This window comes from Ranitomeya imitator, chromosome 2, assembly GCF_032444005.1.
Source record: "Ranitomeya imitator isolate aRanImi1 chromosome 2, aRanImi1.pri, whole genome shotgun sequence".
Taxonomy (NCBI): Eukaryota; Metazoa; Chordata; class Amphibia; order Anura; family Dendrobatidae; genus Ranitomeya; species Ranitomeya imitator.
The window spans coordinates 685,411,182-685,432,767 of NC_091283.1; positions in this window are offsets into that span (position 1 = coordinate 685,411,182).

A 21,586-nucleotide genomic window follows, 5' to 3' on the forward strand; every position below is an offset into this window, starting at 1 on the left:
AGTCCATTTGGAATATGAATCATTGATTTTCACTTGAACATTTATCGGGATAGTTTCAAACACTTTTTCAATATCCACAATCAATATTTCCACAGACCTCTCTCAATCCAACTTTTGACTTAACTCTTCTTTAAAACAAATAAAATAGTGTAATTGAATTTGCTGCTACTATTTGACTCATAACAGCCCAATGGGTACTTTTCAATGATAGACATTAGCCTTACAGATGTTGTCCACTACTTGGACAACTCCTTTTCATACCCCATGCTTTATGGCATTCAGGCAGTGTCAGCACTTGCATTCTCGAAGTTTTCATGTGATTGTTAAGGCACGGGAGTTCAGTGCCAATCAGCGCTGGCGACACTGGCTCTGCCTTCAGACAAATCGATCTTGAAGAGGAAGTCCGGGCTGTAGCTGCTCTCTCACTTCCTCTTGATGTTCGATTTGTCTGAAGGCAGGGCTGTGATGCCAGCGCTGATTGGGCCCCAGGCACATGTATCATAACAACTGCACAAGAGCCCTGGGAACGCAAGTACCAACACAGTTGGAACAGAGCTGGGACGGGAGGGGAATATAGGCTTTTTAATTTTATCAGCACAAAACATTTAGATTACAAAAGGGGTTGGACTAGTATTGGACAACCCCTTGATCTATTATTTATGAAGAAGGCCTACAGCCTTTTACCAATGGAAGCCCCACATTTCCTTTCTGTCAATCCTATATTAAAGTGAAAAAAAATCAGGAAATCTGCACACCAAAGTGCCATAGTGCTCAGAAAGATAAGAATAATTAAATGAAAAAATAACCTTCGGCAGAGAAATAGAAAACTGAAAATGAGCATGCTAACAGTCTTTTATTTAAAGGGAATCTATCACCCCAAAAATCATATATGAGGTAAGGCCACCATCTACAGCATTCTGTAGTGCAGTAGATAAGCCCCAGATGTAACGTGAAAGGTAAGAAAAACAGGTTATATTATACTCACCCAGGGGCGGTCCCGCTGCAGTCCGGTCCGATGGGTGTAGTGGTCCGGGTCCGGTGCCTCCTATCTAGCAAAGTACTGCAGTGTGCAGGTGCCGGGAAAGGTCAGAGAGGCCCGGCGCCTGCGCACTTCAGTACTTTGCTCTGCCCTCAACAGGGCAGACAAAGTATGCCTGCGCCAGAGCCGCGGCAGGAAGACAAGAAGAAGACGTCGCATCTAGCTTCATACGATCACGTCCTCTTCTTGTCTTCCAGCCACGCAGTGCGCAGGCATCGGGCCTCTCTGACCTTTCCTGGCACCTGCACACTGCAGTACTTTGCTAGATAGGAGGCACCGGACCCCGACCGCTACACCCATCGGACCCGAACCGCAGCGGGACCGCCCCTGCGTGAGTATAATATAACCTGTTTTTCTTACCTTTCAGGATACATGGGGGCTTATCTACAGCATTACAGAATGCCGTAGATAAGCCCGTGATGCCGGTGGCCTTAGCTCATATATACGATTTTTGAGGTGACAGATTCCCTTTAAGCCGATAAAGAGTATACAACAAACAAAGCATACTCTTTAACTGCTTAATTAAAAGACTTAAAGCATACTCATCTTAAGTTTTCTATTCTTGTGCCAAAGTTTTTTTTTCTTATTTAGTTCTATGTTAAACTTTAGAGAGTGTATACAAGTTAAAGGGGTTGTCCAAGATGAATTTATTGATGATTTGTATGGATAGGAGCTGATCTGCACTACCTGGGAGCAGCCGCTACACACTGTTATGGCTCTGCACATCATTCATATCTATCCTCCACCGTGGCAGATAACAGCTGATCCATGGGGTGCCAGATGTCGAACCCCCACCATTCTGACTTTGATGACCTCTGCTGTGGATAAGTCATCAGTATATTAGTTCTGGACAAGTTTTAAAGGTGGAGCAAGAAATAACTAAAGTTAGCTCATCAAGGCCTCTTTGTTATAAACCAGCAGGTAGTTATTTGTCATTCACTAGAAAATAGAGATAAGTAAATTGTTTAGATGCAAATCAAATTTGTGTTGAATTTTAGTAAATTCGCTTGACCTGTAAAATTTGATCAATTTGTGATATTTGATTTGTTAAAATTGGAAAAGAAATTCACTCCGCCATTTTACACATTGCAGAATATTGCTTTAGGCAGAAAAAGCTTACATTCCCTCAGCCATGAACTCGCTGGATTCGCCATAATGTCTTATAGCTATCACATCACGTGATATATCACAACCAATCAGGAGGGATTATTATAACCTGTCTAAAAGCTGTGGCAGGGAATACATCAGCCATTTAAAAGTGAATATAGACAGTGAGAGAACATCAGGGCTCTAAACTTAGCAATACAGAAACCCTATGAAAATTGGATAAATAAGAGATATTGTGTGTTTTAGAACTGCAGCAGTGAAGAAGACAACTGAAGTAGTCTGAGAATAATGCAAAGATTCAAATGAAAGAGACGGAGAGGAGAGGAATCAGTGGCAGTATGCTTAATCCCACAATGATATAATGTAGCTTACAGCTGTCCTGCTGAATTTCAATTATTCATCTTTTTATTCATCAAGCAGAAGTGATTATAAACTCAGTGTCTGGAAGAAAAAGTGTGTTTGTCACTAGCGGCTGTACAGAGTTTTTGCATTTATTGTTCATGATCTTTTCGGAAATGGGGAAATAATTGATTTAAATGTGACTGTGTTTTAGTGTACAGATGTCAAATCTGATGTGTACACACCACTGCTAAGGACTATTGCTTTATTTGCTATTCGATTGTGCACTAGCATTTCTTGTCTATTCTTTTTTGGAAAGGGAGAATAATTGTACTAGAAAATATCTAAAAATGGTGTTACAAAAACCAGACATGTGACTGTGACTGTTTTTTTGCACACCAGTATTGTACCCAAATTTGACATCTGTATGCACCACACCAATAAAAATAAGATGAGTAAAAATACAGGCATTTACAGTCATGGCTGAAAGTGTTGGCACCCTTGAAATTGTTACAGAAACTCAAATATTTCTCTCAGAAAATGATTGCAATTACATGTTTTGTTATACACATTTATTACCTTTATGTGTATTGGAGCAACACAAAAAAGACAGAGAATAAAATTGGGCATGATTTCTCCCAAAAAAACACAAATGGGCTGGGCCAAATTGTTGGCACCCTCAAATTAATGTTTGGTTTCACACACTTTGGAATAAATAACTGCAATCAATTGCTTTTTATAACTATCAACGAGCTTTTTAAACCTCTCAACTGTAATTTTGTAGCACTCTTCTTTTGTAGACTGATGGTCAGGTCTCTCATATTTTCAGGGTTCCTTCTCCCAAAAGCAATGTTAAGATCTCTTAACAGGTGTTCAATGGTATTTAGATCCAGACTCATTGCTGGCCACTTCGCAACTCTCCTGATCTTTGCTTCCATCCATTTCTCAGTGCTTCTTGAAGTATATTTGGTGTCATTGTCGTGCTAGAAGACCAATAACCTAGGAAGCAAACACAGCTTTCTGACACTGGTCACTACATTGCGACCCATGCGACCCAAAATCTTTTGGCAATCTTCAGATTTCATGATGACTTGCGCATAGTCAATTCACCCTATACCAGAGGCAGCAAAACAACCCCAAAACATCTTTGAACCTACACCATATTTGACTGTTAGTACTGTGTTCATTTCTTTGTGGGCCTCATTCAATTTTCAGTTAATTGTAGAATGGTGTGCTTTACCAAAATGCTATATCTTGGCTTCATCTGTGCATAAGATGCTTTCCCAGAAACATTTTGACTTACTCATATACATTTTGGCAAACAGCAGTCTACCTTTTTTATGTCTCTGTGTCAGCTGTGGGATACTCCTGAGTAGAGATGGGAAGACCCCTAGATGCTCGGGTTCAGCCGAACAGTTAAACAAAATTTGGGTTCTGATACCAGAACAGTACCCGAAACCGAACCCTAACCCTACTCACTTAAATGAGAGGTCCGAACTTCCAGTGTTTGGCACTCTGTCATGTGCATGGCAACGCGACAAACAATGCCTATTATCGGTGCTAAAATCATTACCGCCAGTCAGACTGCCACAGTTCCTACACTGTCAAATGACAGCATGAGTCCACAGTTACGATCGGAGGTAAAACGTTTACTTCCAATCACTGGCATCGACTTATGGGACTACTAGTCCCATCAGCTTATGCCTGCTGCATGGGTTTCCTTGTATTTTTGATAACCAGCCAGGCACAAATGACAGCTGCGGGCTGCAATTCTCAGCTGTCAGCTTTTGCAAGATTGGATATTAAGAATAGAGGGTTCCCCCCTTGTTTAACAACCAGCTAAGCTAAAACAGACCTCTGTGGGCTGGTATTCTCAGGCTGGTAAGGAGCCATGGATATTGGCCCCCAGCCTAAAAATAGCAGCCCGGAGCAGCGAAGAAAAGGCACATCTATTTTATATTAAATCAGATTGTTATATGCAATGTGAATGCCACCTACTCTTATTTATGGTAAATGGTGAGACGTTGCTTCCTTGGTTCAATTGTGTCTAGTATACTGACATAATATAGAAACATTTAGAATCCATGTTTGCACAGCAGCCAGACAGTTGTTTCTCACCATTTTGCACTCTCTATCCTATTTGTAGCTTTGTCCTCTTATTTTTTCCTGCTCCAGCTTTGTGCCATATTCTCTTACACTTATAGCATTGCTTAGCAAGACTGGGGATAGGTCAACATTATGTTAGTCCTGGACAGCCTCTTTAAAGATTAGGTAATATTTATATGGACAATGAAATAATGTTGAATCACATTTTTAATTACTCTGTGTGAAGTTAATCCTCTGTTATTCCTCCTACAAATGTGGGAATTACAATTAATGGCTTTGTCCTTACTGATGTATTTCAGTGATGAAAGGGTCAAACTGTAAAAAGACTCAGGCTACATTCACATTAGCGTCTTTGGGTGCAGCGTCGTCGATGCAACCCAAAACGTATGTCAAACCGCATACACAACGCAGCGTTTTTTGACTCATGCGTTGTCCTAAAATGTTATTATTCTTGACACAATTGAAGATAAAAAATGCCCAAAAAAGTGTCTAGACACTATAAAGAGAAAGATCACCAATGGAATTTGTGTATATATACCCTTGCAGAGATGAATTCCTCCCATTTTGCTTGTGTTTCCAGCGTCCCATGGAGAGTATCTACATGAATATGGAGTTGGATTTTGCCTTGGCTATGCTTCCGCTCTTGTCACTGTCTAGACACTTCATCACTTGTTTTTTACTCAAAAGGAGCATGCGTCGAACAACGCGGGTCAACTCAGGCACCTGCGCCCTATGCGTTTTACATAGACACTAATGTGTTTTTTTGGCGCATTTACGATGCAAGTGCGTTGCATGCGTTGTTTACTGGAAATTTGGCACAGGAAAAATGCAACATGTAGCGTCGGCCGCGCCCTGTCTGGTGCGCCCAAATGACGCATGCGTCGTACAACGCTTGACAACACATACCGGCGCATGTCCATGCGCCCCCCATGTTAAAGATAGGGGTGCATGACGCATGCGTTGGTATCCGTCGACGACGCTGCGCCAAAAGACGCTAATGTGAATGTAGCCTAACTGCTTTCACAAAGGTAATGGTAACACCCAATTGTCAATATTTTAATGGACTTCTAAGGAGAATAACCGAGGAACGGCACATTGCAGAACTTTAATGACAAGTACTCTATAATTTAATAATGGAAAGCACAAATATATCAGGAGAACTGATGTGTCCTCTTTAAGATTGACTATGCAAACCAGTGTTCCCCAACTCCTGTCCTCGAGCCACCAACAGGTCATGTTTTCAGGATTTCCTTAGTATTTCACAAGTGATGCAATTATCACCTGGGCAATACTAAGGAAATCATGAAAACATGACCTGTTGGTGGCTCTTGAGGACCGGAGTTGGGGAACACTGATGTAGACCTTCTTGTTCTTGTGAGCTTATGGTAATTAATGTTGAAGACTGACAATCCATGATACTCACTCTTGGGCACTTCAGATACTTAACTCTCAGTATGCATGAAAGTGGCGGCCGCTTGTCCTCTATGCGTCTCTTGATCTGACAAAAGCACATGTATTATGTTTGGATTTGTATTTATATCCTTCAAAATATATTCCCAGTTAGTTACCTTGGAACAGATTTTGGAAACTGTAGGTACATGGAATGAGTTCCTGGGCAGAGCAATATATGAAAGTTAATTTTAACCCCTTAAAGAGAACCTGTCACCCCGAAAATCGCGGGTGAGGTAAGCCCACCGGCATCAGGGGCTTCTCTGCAACATTCTGTAATGCTGTAGATAAGCCCCCGATGTTACCTGAAAGAGGAGAAAAAGACGTTATATTATACTCACCCAGGGGCGGTCCCGCTGCTGGTCAGGTCGGATGGGCGTCTCCGGTCCACTGCGGCGCCTCCCATCTTCATTTCAAGACGTCCTCTTCTGATCTTCAGCCACGGCTCCGGCAGAGGCCCGGCGCCTGCGCACTGCAGTACTTTGTCTGCCCTCAAGAGGGCAGAGCAAAGTACGCCTGCGCTGGAGCCGTGGCTTATCTACAGCATTACAGAATGCTGCAGATAAGCCCCTGATGCAGGTGGGCTTACCTCACCCGCGATTTTCGGGGTGACAGGTTCCCTTTAATGAAAGCCAAATCGTCTTTTAACTGACCTGAGATATAACAGAATAGCATCCTCATACAGTAGATGATCCAGCAGCCATCTGCTGTACACTATAGCTGACAACTTGCTGCATCAGCCACGATCAATGTTTGCACAGTCCAAATCTGTTTAAGCCCTTAGCTGCTGCAGTCAATAGTGACTACATCATATAAATGGTTAACAGAGTGTGGGGGCTTCCTCTTTATCCAAATTGGTGCCCTCAGATCATGATTTTGTGGTCCTGGTGTTTGCTATGGCAATTCATGACCAAATAGTGGCCTTAGAGTCTGACGGCTGTTGTAACCTGTTCAGAAGTTAGAGGCATTTAGGTGGTAAAATACACATTTTCATTTCTGTCATGCCACTTTGCATTAATTCCTGAAAATCACCTGAAGGGTTAATAAACTACCTGACTGCAGTTTTCAATATGTGAGGGGGTGCTGTTTTTAAAATGGTATCACTTTTGGGGGTTTCCCAATTTATGGGACCCCTAAAGGCACTTCAGACATGGGTAGGTCCCCAAAAAAAACATTTTGTAAATTTCCTTGAAAAAATGAAAAATTACTGCTACATTTTTAAACCTCATGAAATACAAACAAAATAAAAGAACATTTTATAAATGGTGCTGACATAAAGCCGACATGTGGGAAATGTTATTCATTAATGTTTTGCTGTGATATGACTATCTGAATTAAAGGGATAATCATTCAAAGTTTGAAAATTGCTAATTTTTTAACATTTTTCTCAAATTTCTGATATTTTTTATAAATAAACACAAAACATATCGACCTAAATTAACCATTATCATAAAGTATAATGTGTCACAAAAAAAATCTCAAAATCACTGGGATTTGTTAAAGCGTTCAAGAGTTATTAGCACATAAAGTGACACTGGTCAGATTTAAAAAATTTGGCTCCATCACTAAGGGGTTAATAGTCTTAACTAAAACAAACATGAAAACCTGTTGAAAACATAAAAAAAATCTATTATCGTACATTGCAGGGAATCTGTTACCTTGAAAATGTCATGTACCAGTATATAATTGGGTTAATTTGCAGGAAAATAATGTTATAATACTGCACGGCCGCCTTACTGAAAATGCAGCTACCTGAAGAAAGGAACATTACTTTCTCCTTGGGGCCACCAGCTTTAAGTCATATGGGTGTGAAAAGAGTGGCTACAGTCACAGCTCTGAGCACTGTGAGCTATACTATATAGGTGTAAGAAAACTCTGGCACTTTGACAGTCGGCTCTGCACAGAAGCGCTGCACCATGAGCTGTCAATCAAAGTGCCAGGGCGTGCTTACAGCTACACTCATAGTATAGTGTACACTATAATGAGATAATTGTGATGATTGTAGATTGTGAGCCTTCGCGGGCAGGGTCCTCTCTTCTCCAGTACCAGTCAGTGACTTGTATTGTTTAAGATTATTGTACTTGTTTTTATTATGTATACCCCTCCTCACATGTAGAGCGCCATGGAATAAATGGCGATATAATAATAAATAACAATAATAATAATGAGTGATGCTGTGAGAGGTGACTGTAGCTGCTCTGTGCACACTCCTAGGACCGAATGCCGGTGACTCCTGGCAGGAAATAAGTTCATTTTCTTCAAGTAGCTGCACTTGTAAAGTTACTGATAAGCATTATTATTTTTTTTACGTGCAGGCCAAATCTATAGTATTTTCTGAGATGAAAGTTTCCATATATATATATATATATATATATACAGTGGGGCAAAAAAGTATTTAGTCAGTCAGCAATAGTGCAAGTTCCACCACTTAAAAAGATGAGAGGCGTCTGTAATTTACATCATAGGTAGACCTCAACTATGGGAGACAAACTGAGAAAAAAAAATCCAGAAAATCACATTGTCTGTTTTTTTAACATTTTATTTGCATATTATGGTGGAAAATAAGTATTTGGTCAGAAACAAACAATCAAGATTTCTGGCTCTCACAGACCTGTAACTTCTTCTTTAAGAGTCTCCTCTTTCCTCCACTCATTACCTGTAGTAATGGCACCTGTTTAAACTTGTTATCAGTATAAAAAGACACCTGTGCACACCCTCAAACAGTCTGACTCCAAACTCCACTATGGTGAAGACCAAAGAGCTGTCAAAGGACACCAGAAACAAAATTGTAGCCCTGCACCAGGCTGGGAAGACTGAATCTGCAATAGCCAACCAGCTTGGAGTGAAGAAATCAACAGTGGGAGCAATAATTAGAAAATGGAAGACATACATGACCACTGATAATCTCCCTCGATCTGGGGCTCCACGCAAAATCCCACCCCGTGGAGTCAGAATGATCACAAGAACGGTGAGCAAAAATCCCAGAACCACGCAGGGGGACCTAGTGAATGAACTGCAGAGAGCTGGGACCAATGTAACAAGGCCTACCATAAGTAACACACTACGCCACCATGGACTCAGATCCTGCAGTGCCAGATGTGTCCCACTGCTTAAGCCAGTACATGTCCGGGCCCGTCTAAAGTTTGCTAGAGAGCATTTGGATGATCCAGAGGAGTTTTGGGAGAATGTCCTATGGTCTGATGAAACCAAACTGGAACTGTTTGGTAGAAACACAACTTGTCGTGTTTGGAGGAAAAAGAATACTGAGTTGCATCCATCAAACACCATACCTACTGTAAAGCATGGTGGTGGAAACATCATGCTTTGGGGCTGTTTCTCTGCAAAGGGGCCAGGATGACTGATCCGGGTACATGAAAGAATGAATGGGGCCATGTATCGTGAGATTTTGAGTGCAAACCTCCTTCCATCAGCAAGGGCATTGAAGATGAAACGTGGCTGGGTCTTTCAATATGACAATGATCCAAAGCACACCGCCAGAGCAACGAAGGAGTGGCTTTGTAAGAAGTATTTCAAGGTCCTGGAGTGGCCTAGCCAGTCTCCAGATCTCAACCCTATAGAAAACCTTTGGAGGGAGTTGAAAGTCTGTGTTGCCAAGCGAAAAGCCAAAAACATCACTGCTCTAGAGGAGATCTGCATGGAGGAATGGGCCAACATACCAACAACAGTGTGTGGCAACCTTGTGAAGACTTACAGAAAACGTTTGACCTCTGTCATTGCCAACAAAGGATATATTACAAAGTATTGAGATGAAATTTTGTTTCTGACCAAATACTTATTTTCCACCATAATATGCAAATAAAATGTTAAAAAAACAGACAATGTGATTTTCTGGATTTTTTTTTCTCAGTTTGTCTCCCATAGTTGAGGTCTACCTATGATGTAAATTACAGACGCCTCTCATCTTTTTAAGTGGTGGAACTTGCACTATTGCTGACTGACTGAATACTTTTTTGCCCCACTGTATATATATATATATATATATATACTATATTATTTTAGCTGTTTTTAGATAGGTTAAGCCTTCTCTTGAATTTCTAGTTTACAAGTAGGCTAAGCATAGTAGTATCAGAAACACGATACTCCTAAATATAGAGAAGAAATGTGTCAGAGAGGGAGGGGATGTGTGTTCATACGTTTGCATACCATTTTGGTGACCGGCTGACCAGAGTAGTCAGCTCTATAGCCTTCAAAATTGGCTCCCTATGACTGCATCATTTTCCAGTGGTTTCAGTAGAAATAGAGGCATATTCTGCTATAACAAGTGAAATACTGTACGCTGCGGAATATGTTAGCGCTATATAAAAATAAAGATTATTATTATTATTATTATACTGTAGAATTATCCAATGGGAACATTCGTAGCGACATTGAATTTTTAGTATTTAGAGACATGCATTTGAAATGTGAAAGTCTCAAAGTGAAAAAATGAATGTGTTTTTCTCATTTAATAGTTGCACTATCTTCTCTAGACTATGAGCTTCCCACATATTGCTATTGTTGGAGGGGTTGTTCTATGGCTGAGTTATTTTACAATGTTACACTTCCGCTGCTAAACAAGGTAGTCCAGTTTAATGCTAATAAATGCTTATTTTGCACTTCTCATGGGATATTTCTGCCCCTAGAGGAATACTAAGCTTCTTGAAAGAGAATGATTGTGGCGGGGCTGCCTCGATGTAGGCCAGGCTGAAATGCAAGAAAATTATTAAGTAGAAAAGGTAATTCCTCCTCAAACTTGAATGGTCCTTATTCATTTCCTCAGATTACCATCAAATTTATGTCCCCAGCACAAGCTGCATTATTGAGTTTCACAGATAGATTCCCTTTGCTTTCATTGTCATCGTCGGTGAAATGACATTCTCCTACGTGTCTCCGCTAATGCTTCAAAATTACTTCATCTGCAAATGTAACAATTGAGCAGATCATTTTAATAAGATTCGCTCTGACTTCAGACTCAGCCGTCTCCTGTTCTTTTATAGAATGCAAATTGTAACCTGTTTTTAAAGCCACGCCATGCAGTGAACTTTAATGGGATTTGACAACATCATATTAGGCACAACAACTACGCATAATGTACCGAAAAATTGGACGTGAAATTGGGAACATAGCAGAGAACAAAGTAAATTTACATGGCTTGGTGGTTTGAATGTCTGATATCATATTCTCTCATGCAAGCCCCATAAAAAGCAAGGGGATTTAAGAATGGATATCAGCAGAAAGTGCTTTTAAAGGGTGAGTTGATGGATAGCTTGTCAGAAAAAATAATTGCATTGGATTGGAAAGTGGGTATGCGTGCCGAGGGGGGAGAGAGGGAGAGCGGGGAGAGGTTGATGGGGAATGACAATAGTCTGTCAAGACACAGTGGCTGCCCGGAGAAGTGTGAAGCCAGAATGTTGCGGTGGCAAAGGAGAGCAGGCTGTCAGAGCAGGAAAGTGGCTTTAATACCTTGAAAAGCAAAGGAATCCGACTGTCAGCCTTGCTCAGCCACGCTGAAAGTGGGAGAGAACATGGCATAAAGTTAGAGCCATTAAGTGGGCAAAAGGAGGGGGGTAAAAGCTGCAAGTAGATAGTAGACAGAGAGCAGAAAATAGTGAGAACCAACTGTATGTGGCCGCTGTGCCCACTTGGAAAAGTGTATGTACACAGAACACGATAGAAGCGAGGTAACAACTTCACACCATTATTAGGTATACGCAAGCAGGTTGTGAGCGTTATTGGGGACAATTAGTGATTACAATGGGCCCGAGTCCTTATTTTATTTATCAGTCACTTTGCTATTTTTGGCTTGTGGTAGTGGTATTCAGTGATGTTTTTTGTGCCAAATTTTTCAAAATGATGCAGGTGTTTAGGAATTATGCCCAAAATGAGAAATGCTTTTTATTTTTGTCTTCAAACTTTTTTGCGTCGTTTTACAACAAAAAGTCACATGTTCCATGAAAATGTCACACACAATTCAGCCGTATGCACAAAAAATTACCCTGTTAAAAGAATCACTCCAGAGAGATACAAAAGTACATTTGTGCACAAAATTTGGTGACTTAGGAGAAAAGCCGTAATTGGTGAATTGGCTACAAACATCTAGGCACCCCAAACCTTGCCCACAATGGCATACATAAAAAAATGCCGAATAAATATAAAGTAGACTTCAACAAAGGAGCAAATTAAAAGAAGAATTTTGCGCAAGTTAAATACAGTCTAGACACAAAACCATGCCAGACACAATGAGGAATCAGGCCAGTGTCTGTAAATTGCTGCAGAATATGTTGGCGATATATAAGCAAGTGTAATAACTAAATAAATTGCAAAATATATAAATACATAAAATATGCTAAAATTACAAAACTACAAAACAGAAGCATTCATGTGAAGCAAAGAAAACAAAAAAAACTTGGACGAAGTAGATGTTGCCTTGGGTAAGAACAATGTAATGGCTGAGTAATTTGCAATTGTAAATGTAGCTTTGCGATACAGCTTGTTACATGTATACGGAGGGAAGCGATGCAGATAAGGCCCCAGCACTGCCAAGATCTGTGCGAATCCTGGAGAAGGGGCTTGATACAGTAGAGAGCGCGCTCAGACGCCGACTATAGACGGGTGTTATGTGCTAGCTATCTATACCTATAGCTATAATAAACGGCACTCTGCATGTAAATAACAAATTGTTTGTGAGAGCAGAGAGGGGGAGGCAGATTAGAAAAACAATTTACCAATCTTTGTCTCCTGTCACAGTGTAAACTTCCCCAGTAATGTGAAGGAAAGTGATAGCTAGCTTTTAGCGCACTCTGCGTGTCTCTCACCCACCTCCAAACCCAATAAATAAGCGATTTTACCTTGTTGTTGCCATTATGCTGTGTGAATGAGGCAAATAACACTTTAAAGCAGCTTAGCTGCAGACATCTTGCTGTGTTGGGACTTAATACACCGTGATTGCGCTAATCTGGGTGTGGGTAACGGCTTGTGTTTCTACAGTATGCCATCATGAATTTACCATCAGGGGCTCACAAGGGTCACCTCAGTATTACAGACTCAGATGGCACAATGTTTGCTTCTGTTTGTTTTTGCTTTTCTCCTTTGGAAATCACAAATTACAGTAACAAATTGTTTCTCTAAATAGCGCAGTTTCCATCTCCCGGTGTTTGTTAGCCTCGTTTTAAGGAGCTATTTAACTATTTAGCAATGGCCGTTTATCCAGCAAGTTTAACCTTTCTAATATGCTTTCCAGGACAGAGTGATTCATCACACTTGTCTCAGTAATTGCCTTTGTTGTGAGCCCTGTAACACATTATCGTATTGCTGAAGCATGATCTGCGGAGTTTATTAATTACTGACTCTCACGAACACGGTGTATGATGATGTTTGGAAAAAGCTGTCTCTCAATCTGTTGCCTTTAAATAAGGGCACTTGAAGCTTCGTTGTGCAGCTTTGCCTATCCTGCAAGTTTTGAGAATGTGTTACAGATCTACATGGCCGCTACATATAACCTAATGCAAGTAAGCATGATCACATATTACACCATAAGTCTTGCCCTAAATAGGCACCAATCGGCTAGATCTCATGAAACATGCTCAAAAATGGATATATCAATTACCTGCGGCCATTGCACTAAAAGGATAACGGTCACAAGGCAGCACCTCAACGCGCGTTTCGCTGACATCGCAGCTTCGTCAGTAGCGGCCATGTAGATCTACAATATTTGGGATATTTGCTATATGATATTATATCTGCATATATTTATCCTTGGTAATATTTCTGTAGATTAGCATTGCTTGGATTTAACAGTCATATTCTCTATTTGTCTCTGTTGCTAGTTATTTTTAGTCCATCAGCAGCAGAGTTGTTCCTTTCACCTCTGTTGCAAACTATATATGTGGTTATTCTTAGTGAGATTTACTTGTATTCTATTCATGCTATTTATGGAATTTTCCTGTTTGATATTCTAATAAAGCTATTTATTCATTTTATACAAATTTGATTGTGTTGTGACTTCACTGTCTCTGTATATGATAGTTATATAATTGTGAAGTGGATCTTAGTCAATTTTTTATAGAGGAATTGTCTTGGTGGTATATTCATGTTTTCCATGTGAATTTGTTTTCTGCACCAATATTCGGCATAAAAAAATGCATACAAGAATAGCTCCGTTGTTTTAAGTGGTAAAACTGCATTTCCTTTCACAAGAAATGCCCCCTCCTTGGTTTCCATACTTAAATGAGGCATGTCACCCCTTATGGTGTTTCTTGACTGATTCCACTTGCAAACTGCGATTGAATTGGACTAATCACACTGAAGACCCGCAGCAATGTACATCACATGCTACATAAAGGTGAACATACTGTTTTCATCTCAGTCAGTTATTTGCATTCATTTTTCAGTAACAACTTGTTACTTTCTGTAGTGAATAAAGCTAAAAATTTTGCATATATTTCACTATACATTATACTATACATTATACTGAGCATATAGTGTTGGGGGACTTTACATGGGCATAATAAGCTCCCATTTCACAGCTGGAACACCTGGACTTTGTATGGTTTAGATGAAATGAATAGCTGTAATTAAACTCAAATATAACCAAGGATGGCGGACATAATTAGGATATGATATTGTGTCAGCTGCGGCTAGGCTTTTCTTCACACAGGACTAAAATGCTTTTCTATCTCTGTACCTAAATACCATGATTGAGGCAGAATGGCCCCCCTGGAACTTAGCACATGGAGCACAAGCTCCACATAACTGGTTATGCTCCATTACAATATCTGTTATGTAGATAGACAAGGGGTGACAAACTTCTTTACCGGGAGTTATTAATCTGTGGTTCATCATACATCGGGGACTGATCACAGTGGGAGCTGTTAAATAATCTAATAATAATCTTTATTTTTAGATAGCGCTAACATATTTCGCAGCGCTTTACAGGTTACACACATTATCATCGCTGTTCCCGTTGGGGCTCACAATCTAAATTCCCTATCAGTATGTCTTTGCAATGTGGGAGGAAACCGGAGAACCCGGAGGAAACCCACGCAAACACGGAGAGAACATACAAACTCTTTGCAGATGTTGTCCTTGGTGGGATTTGAACCCAGGACTCCAGCGCTGCAAGGCTGCTGTGCTATCCACTGCGCCACCGTGCTGCCCTCAGTTGATGGATTCTTAGAAGAAAAACAACTGTAAAAACTTATGTAACTTTATAAAATTCTTCTTTTGAATATTGATCCACTTGATACACTTATGTACCCTTTTCTTCTTTCCAAATTCCCTCCCATTCCTCAGTAGCACTTGATACACTTATGTATCCCTTCTCATCTATCCATATTCCCTCCCATTTCTTGATAGCACTTGATAAACTTACGTATCCCTTCTCTTCTTTCCATATTCCCTCCCATTCCTCGGTAGCACTTGATAGACTTATGTACACCTTCTCATCTTTCCATATTCCCTCCCATTCCTCAATATCACTTGATACACCTATGTACCCCTTCTCATCTTTCCATATTCCCTCCCATTTCTTGATAGCACTTGATAAACTTATGTAATCCCTTCTTTTCTTTCCATATTCTCTCCCATTAATCAGTAGCACTTGATGGACTTGTGTACCCCTTCTCTTCTTTCCATATTCCCTCCTGTTCCTCGGTAGCACTTGATAGACTTATATACACATTCTCATCTTTCCATATTCCCTCCCATTCATCAATAGCACATGATACACCTATGTACCCCTTCTTTTCTTTCCATAGTCTCTCCTATTCCTCAGTAGTACTTGATACACTTATGTACCCCTTCTTTTCTTTCCATATTCTCTCCTGTTCCTTGGTAGCACTTGATAGACTTGTGTACCCCTTCTCTTCTTTCTATATTCTCTCCCATTCCTCGGTAGCACTTGATAGACTTTTGTACCCTTTCTCTTCTTTCCATATTCCCTCCCATTCCTTCGTAGTACTTGATACACTTATGTACCCCTTCTCTTCTTTCTAAATTCCCTTCCATTCCTTGGTGGCACTTGATAGACTTATGTATTTTTTGACTACCAAAGTAATGATGGATTAAATAAATACTTTATTTCACACCAGTATTTGGCATCATAAAAGATCCTGAACCTAGCATTACATACACCCGAGCATTAATGTGTCTGGTTATAGTGAGCTTTAATTGTGCATTGTAAGTCCATCACTTGATGTAAACTATTATAAATGTCTACAACCTCCATAGATAGGTTATAACAAAAAAGCAGTTGTTTTAATTAAAAACAAAGCATTTTGTAACAAGACAAACTAAAGCTACATTTGGGCCCCACTTCTAGCTGGTATTGCCAACATTTTCATTCATTCTCTCTGTCCGTCTCCTCATGACCTTGGCATATTACTTGCTGCTGGCATCTCTTATTTATTTATTTTGTCCTTTTACTCTGGCTGCGTCTCCTTCATCGTTCATCATGATTATTGTTGAATTTTTTACCTGTCATTCCCTGCTGTAAATCAATGATTGTCGCCTTTTCCCTTTGTCATACGTACTGTCTGAGAAGCCCTTTGCCTTGGAAATGATCTGCACCTTGGTCCTTCATTCATCTATTTTAAGGGGCCTGTTTCATGCACAAGTCGATCCTTTGTTCACTGCCGGCCATACATCATTTCCCCAATCAACATCTGACATTCTGATCCAGCCAGGTCTTCCAATCTCACGCTACACTTTTATAGTTTTATTCTACTTGTAGCCTCATTTAAAGGATATAACATAGCAAATAAGAGCCTATCTAGTAAGTGACGATGGGAATGCATAGTCAGTGCTCATAACTGAACTTATCCTATAATCCAGTTTTTTAATAAAGTGATTGATTGTTAGTCACAGGAGTGTTGTATTGATTTGAGGCCCATACCTATTTTGTGAAGTGTGATAGATTAGGTGATTTAAATTGTCTCATTCATTAGGCTAACAAGTAATACTTTCAATAGTATCACCCTTTATCCTTGAGAAAGGAATGGGAATTCTGCATCAATAATTTATTGTATATTGCATTTCCTTGAGGCTGAACTACACAACATCACAATATTTTACATTGCATACACTTATCCAAATATAAAGTAGGTCATTCAGAAAAAACAGGTTTGCGTTACGGAACACATTTTTACTATATGAAACCTGAAATGGTATTTCCAAAGAGGGATTTATCCGGGATCTTGCATTCCTGAAGTTTGCAGATTGAACCTGCATCTCACCATCGCCTCAAGGTCCTCATCGGTGGACCTGCGGCTAGTAGCATTCCAAATTCCTCTGAAAAATACGTCTTTATGTGTAGACATACATTTTTAATCACTTTATATATTATGTGTTTATTCCCTACTCATGCGTACTGCTCTTTTGTTTAGTCTCTTGGATCTAGCCCCAGTATAGCCCATTGTGTATTTCTGGCTCGTCTTACCCATCTCGTCCTTACTTGCTATAAAGGGTGTTGTCTTGGCCACCTCAGGTGTTTGGGGTTTAGGACATGTGCAGTACTCAGATTATGTGGTCTTACCTAGAAGAAAGTCATGAAAATCATAATAAATAATATAACCAAACACAAAGATAAAAAATGAATTCAGAAATTATAAGCCGGAGATCCTGGTGACAAACATCACTGAAGTCCTAGATTTGATTCTGACTAATAGTAATGCCGGAGGATTGCATATTCTTTATCGGATTTCACAACATTTACCTGTATTTTTGTTGCTTCCACAGCCAAAGAAACATGTCTAGTTTACTTGGCGTCCTGTGATATTGACCTTCTGTGGGCTTGCTCCAGAGATAGAAGTTTCATGGTGAACCCATAAGTACAGGGATGGATGTACGCGTGTCCCATGTACATTGTGACATGTGCCTATGATGGGGAATAATGACACTTCTATATAATCATACAGCATGAACATGATTACTGTAGGGGCCTACAGTGAACTGTGAGAGCATATTCTGCACCTGATGTTACATCTTTTATATATAACACTTATTTTTCCATATTTTGGTACATGGCATGTGAAGCATTATAGGCTAGGTATTTGCCATTAGCCGCTATCCAGACATAGACATGTTATTTACTCGCTAATGCTCTGCTCGTGTGTTGATGCTGCATAATTTCTCCTGTATGCAGACAGGGGAATAAAGTTTAATGAAGAAAAAAGGCCGGTGTCAAACAAATGTAAGTGACAGTGTGATGCTGCCGGTGAGAGGAAAGGTAACATCCTTTTTTTTGTGTGTGTTCTCAAGAAGGCAAAATATAGACAGCAGAGAGTCTTCTAAGATGGAACATTCTCTAATCAGCTTTATCATTCACATCTGAATTTATCTTATTTGAGTGAAAATGCCGATATATTAGCAAGCAAGCATGGTACGCAAGGTGACCCTAGCAACTTAATGACATAATCCATTATCCTTAATGAAGTCAATATCTTGTCTTTTAGCTGTCAGTCTGGTGGTGCGATTAATTGCAGTGTCATTAAAGTTAGCTCTCTTTTCATTTGAGCTTGACAAGTCGCATAAAACTAATGTTCTTACTTATCAGGCTTTGGAATAGAATGGAGGGGAAGGAGTGCAGCTGGGGGGGACTGCAACAGACAACGCTGACTGTTCTTTCCAGTGACCAGTACAATAAAAGGCAATTGTTATTGCTGACTGTATATATATATATATATATATATATATATATACATACACACATATAGATATACAGTATATGTATACACATAGATATGCTGTATATATATATATATATACACACACACACACACACACACACATGTATAGATATACATTACAGTATACATATATATATATATATATATATATATATATATACACACACTTCCATGACTGCAACTGATGGATGACTATATTAGGCAGGAATTAATAAACATTAGTAAAAAATCTTCTGCCCATATCCATCTTCACAAATAATCCTGATCCTATTTAGTGTATGATAAGCATTCTGTCTTTGTGGTGTGTTTTATGTTGTGGCAGGAGTCGCTCGAGGATATGTTTGTCAGGGTTATTTGTACTGCATTGTTGTAGTGTTTGAGACAGTAGATAAAATGCTTACGATCCAATGTTTTTCAATGACATCAGAGTTATTTGTATAAATATTTATGGCTTAGGATAAAGCTTAAGGCCGAGTACAGATGGCTTATTTCATGGTCCATATACTCGCAGCCATGCCCGGACTGAAGTCTATGTGCCTGTATGTACAAGTCAGGAAACGTGGGGTCAGTTTGGGTGTATACGCTCGTCGAAATATGCCCTTCTGTACCCTGGCTTTTTGTTCAGTTTTATTGTATGTAATATCCCAACGTTTCCGCATGAACAAGATTTGCACTAGTTTCCAATGCAATATTGCTATGTAGATCTTAATAGAGCTGATTTATAAATTGCCACCATATTTTACTGGGAAAGTTGGCAATCTCTTTCCTCGCTACACTCCTGATTCCCCTCTTTATAAATCCCTTCGCTGGCTCCCAATTTCCCAGCGTATTCATTTTAAACTACTAACACTGACCCACAAAGCCATCCATAACCTTTCTCCTCCGTATATTTCTGAACTAATCTCCCACTATCTTCCCTCATGTAATCTCCGGTCCTTCCAAAACCTCCTTCTCTCCTCCACGCTTATTCGCTCCTCACCCAATCGCCTCCAAGTTTTTTCCCGACTAACCCCCATCCTCTGGAATTCTGTGCCCCAACACATCTGGTTATCCACCACATTTGGATCATTCAGATGGAACCTGAAAACCCATCTCTTCAGGAAAGCTTACAACCTGTAAAGATGAATAGTAACATAGTAACATAGTTAGTAAGGCTGAAAAAAGACATTTGTCCATCCAGTTCAGCCTATATTCCATCATAATAAATCCCCAGATCTACGTCCTTCTACAGAACCTAATAATTGTATGAATAGTAACATAGTTAATAAGGCCGAAAAAAGACATGTAAGGCCGAAACACCATCGGAGCTACTGCAACCCCCAACCTACTGTCTCCTTCCCCATAATCCTGTAGAATGTAAGCCTTAAAGGGCAGAGTCATCTCCCCTCTGTACCAGTCTGTCATTGTTAGTTTGTTTACTATATAATAATAATTTAGGTATATGGAAAAAGTGAAGTTTATAAAGTCTCTTGTGTGTACAATACATTCAATATACTGTAGGTTTTACATAACACAATCAAAGCACAAGACATTTTGTCCTCGCTTCTCCATTTCTCCTCTCTGCATATCCCTTCATTGGCTCCCAATTCTCCAATGTATCCAGTTTAAACTACTAACATTGACCTAAAAAGTCATTAATCCACATATCTCCAAGCTAATCTCTCAATATCTTCCCAAAAGTAATCTCTGGTCCTCCGAAGGCCTCCTTCTCTCCTCCACACTCATACGTTCCTCATCCAATCACCTCCAAGACTTCCCCTAGTGTCTCTATCCCTTGGAATTCTGTGCCCTATTGTGTCCGATTATCCACCACATTCAGAACTTTCAGGCGGAACTTGAAAACGCATCTCTTCAAGAAAGCTTACAGCCTTTAATGACCTCGCTGCCACCTCACCACCACCGGTTCTGCCGCAACCAATCAACCTATTGTCTCCTTCCCCATCACTTTGTAGACTGTAAGCCAGCGAGGGTAGGGTCCTCTCACTCCCTATACCATTCTATTATTGTTAGTTTTTAATTTTTAATTTATATTTGTATTTTGTACAGTAGGTAAACCCCCTTTTAACATTAACAGCATCATTAAATAAATAATAATAATGTCAACCCAGGGGTATCGTCAGTTTTGGTCAGTTTTGGTCAGCAGTATTTAGTAATCTACAAATATTAATACGTAATAATTAGTAAAAATGATTGGGCATAAAAAACAGAAGATTAAGGACTCTTACTCAGAGCAGAACTGGAGGTGCTCTGTATGCCACCCTATGCAAAATACCGGTTCATGATATGAGATCCAAAGGTAAATCACATTTTTGGGGGGTTTTTTCTGATGGAAAAATAATGTCAGTGTAAGGCTGCCGTCACACTAGCAGTATTTGGTCAGTATTTTACATCAGTATTTGTAACCCAAAACCAGGAGTGGGTGATAAATGCAGAAGTGGTGCATATGTTCCTATTATACTTTTCCTCTAATTGTCCCACTCCTGGTTTTGGCTACAAATACTGATGTAATATACTGACCAAATACTGCTAGTGTGACGGCAGCCTTACTCTGTATACATGCAAAGATACATTAGGGGCTCATAGAATTCTATGCATGTCCTGATGTGGTACTGATCTACAATAATCCAGTGTTTATAATGCTTAATACCCATCACTAGGTAAAAGCAGGAAAATGAAAGGAAGAAATGCATGTTTTACATATAAGCAGTTATTACAGTGCTTCCTACTTTAAAGTATGTAAAACATGCAGTAATCAAGTTACCGTATTTGTTCTCTTTTCTTGTAGCACGCTTTTGTATGATTAATTTGGACATGAAAACTTAGGAATTAGAATTAGTTCTGTGCTGTACATTATGTTAATAGA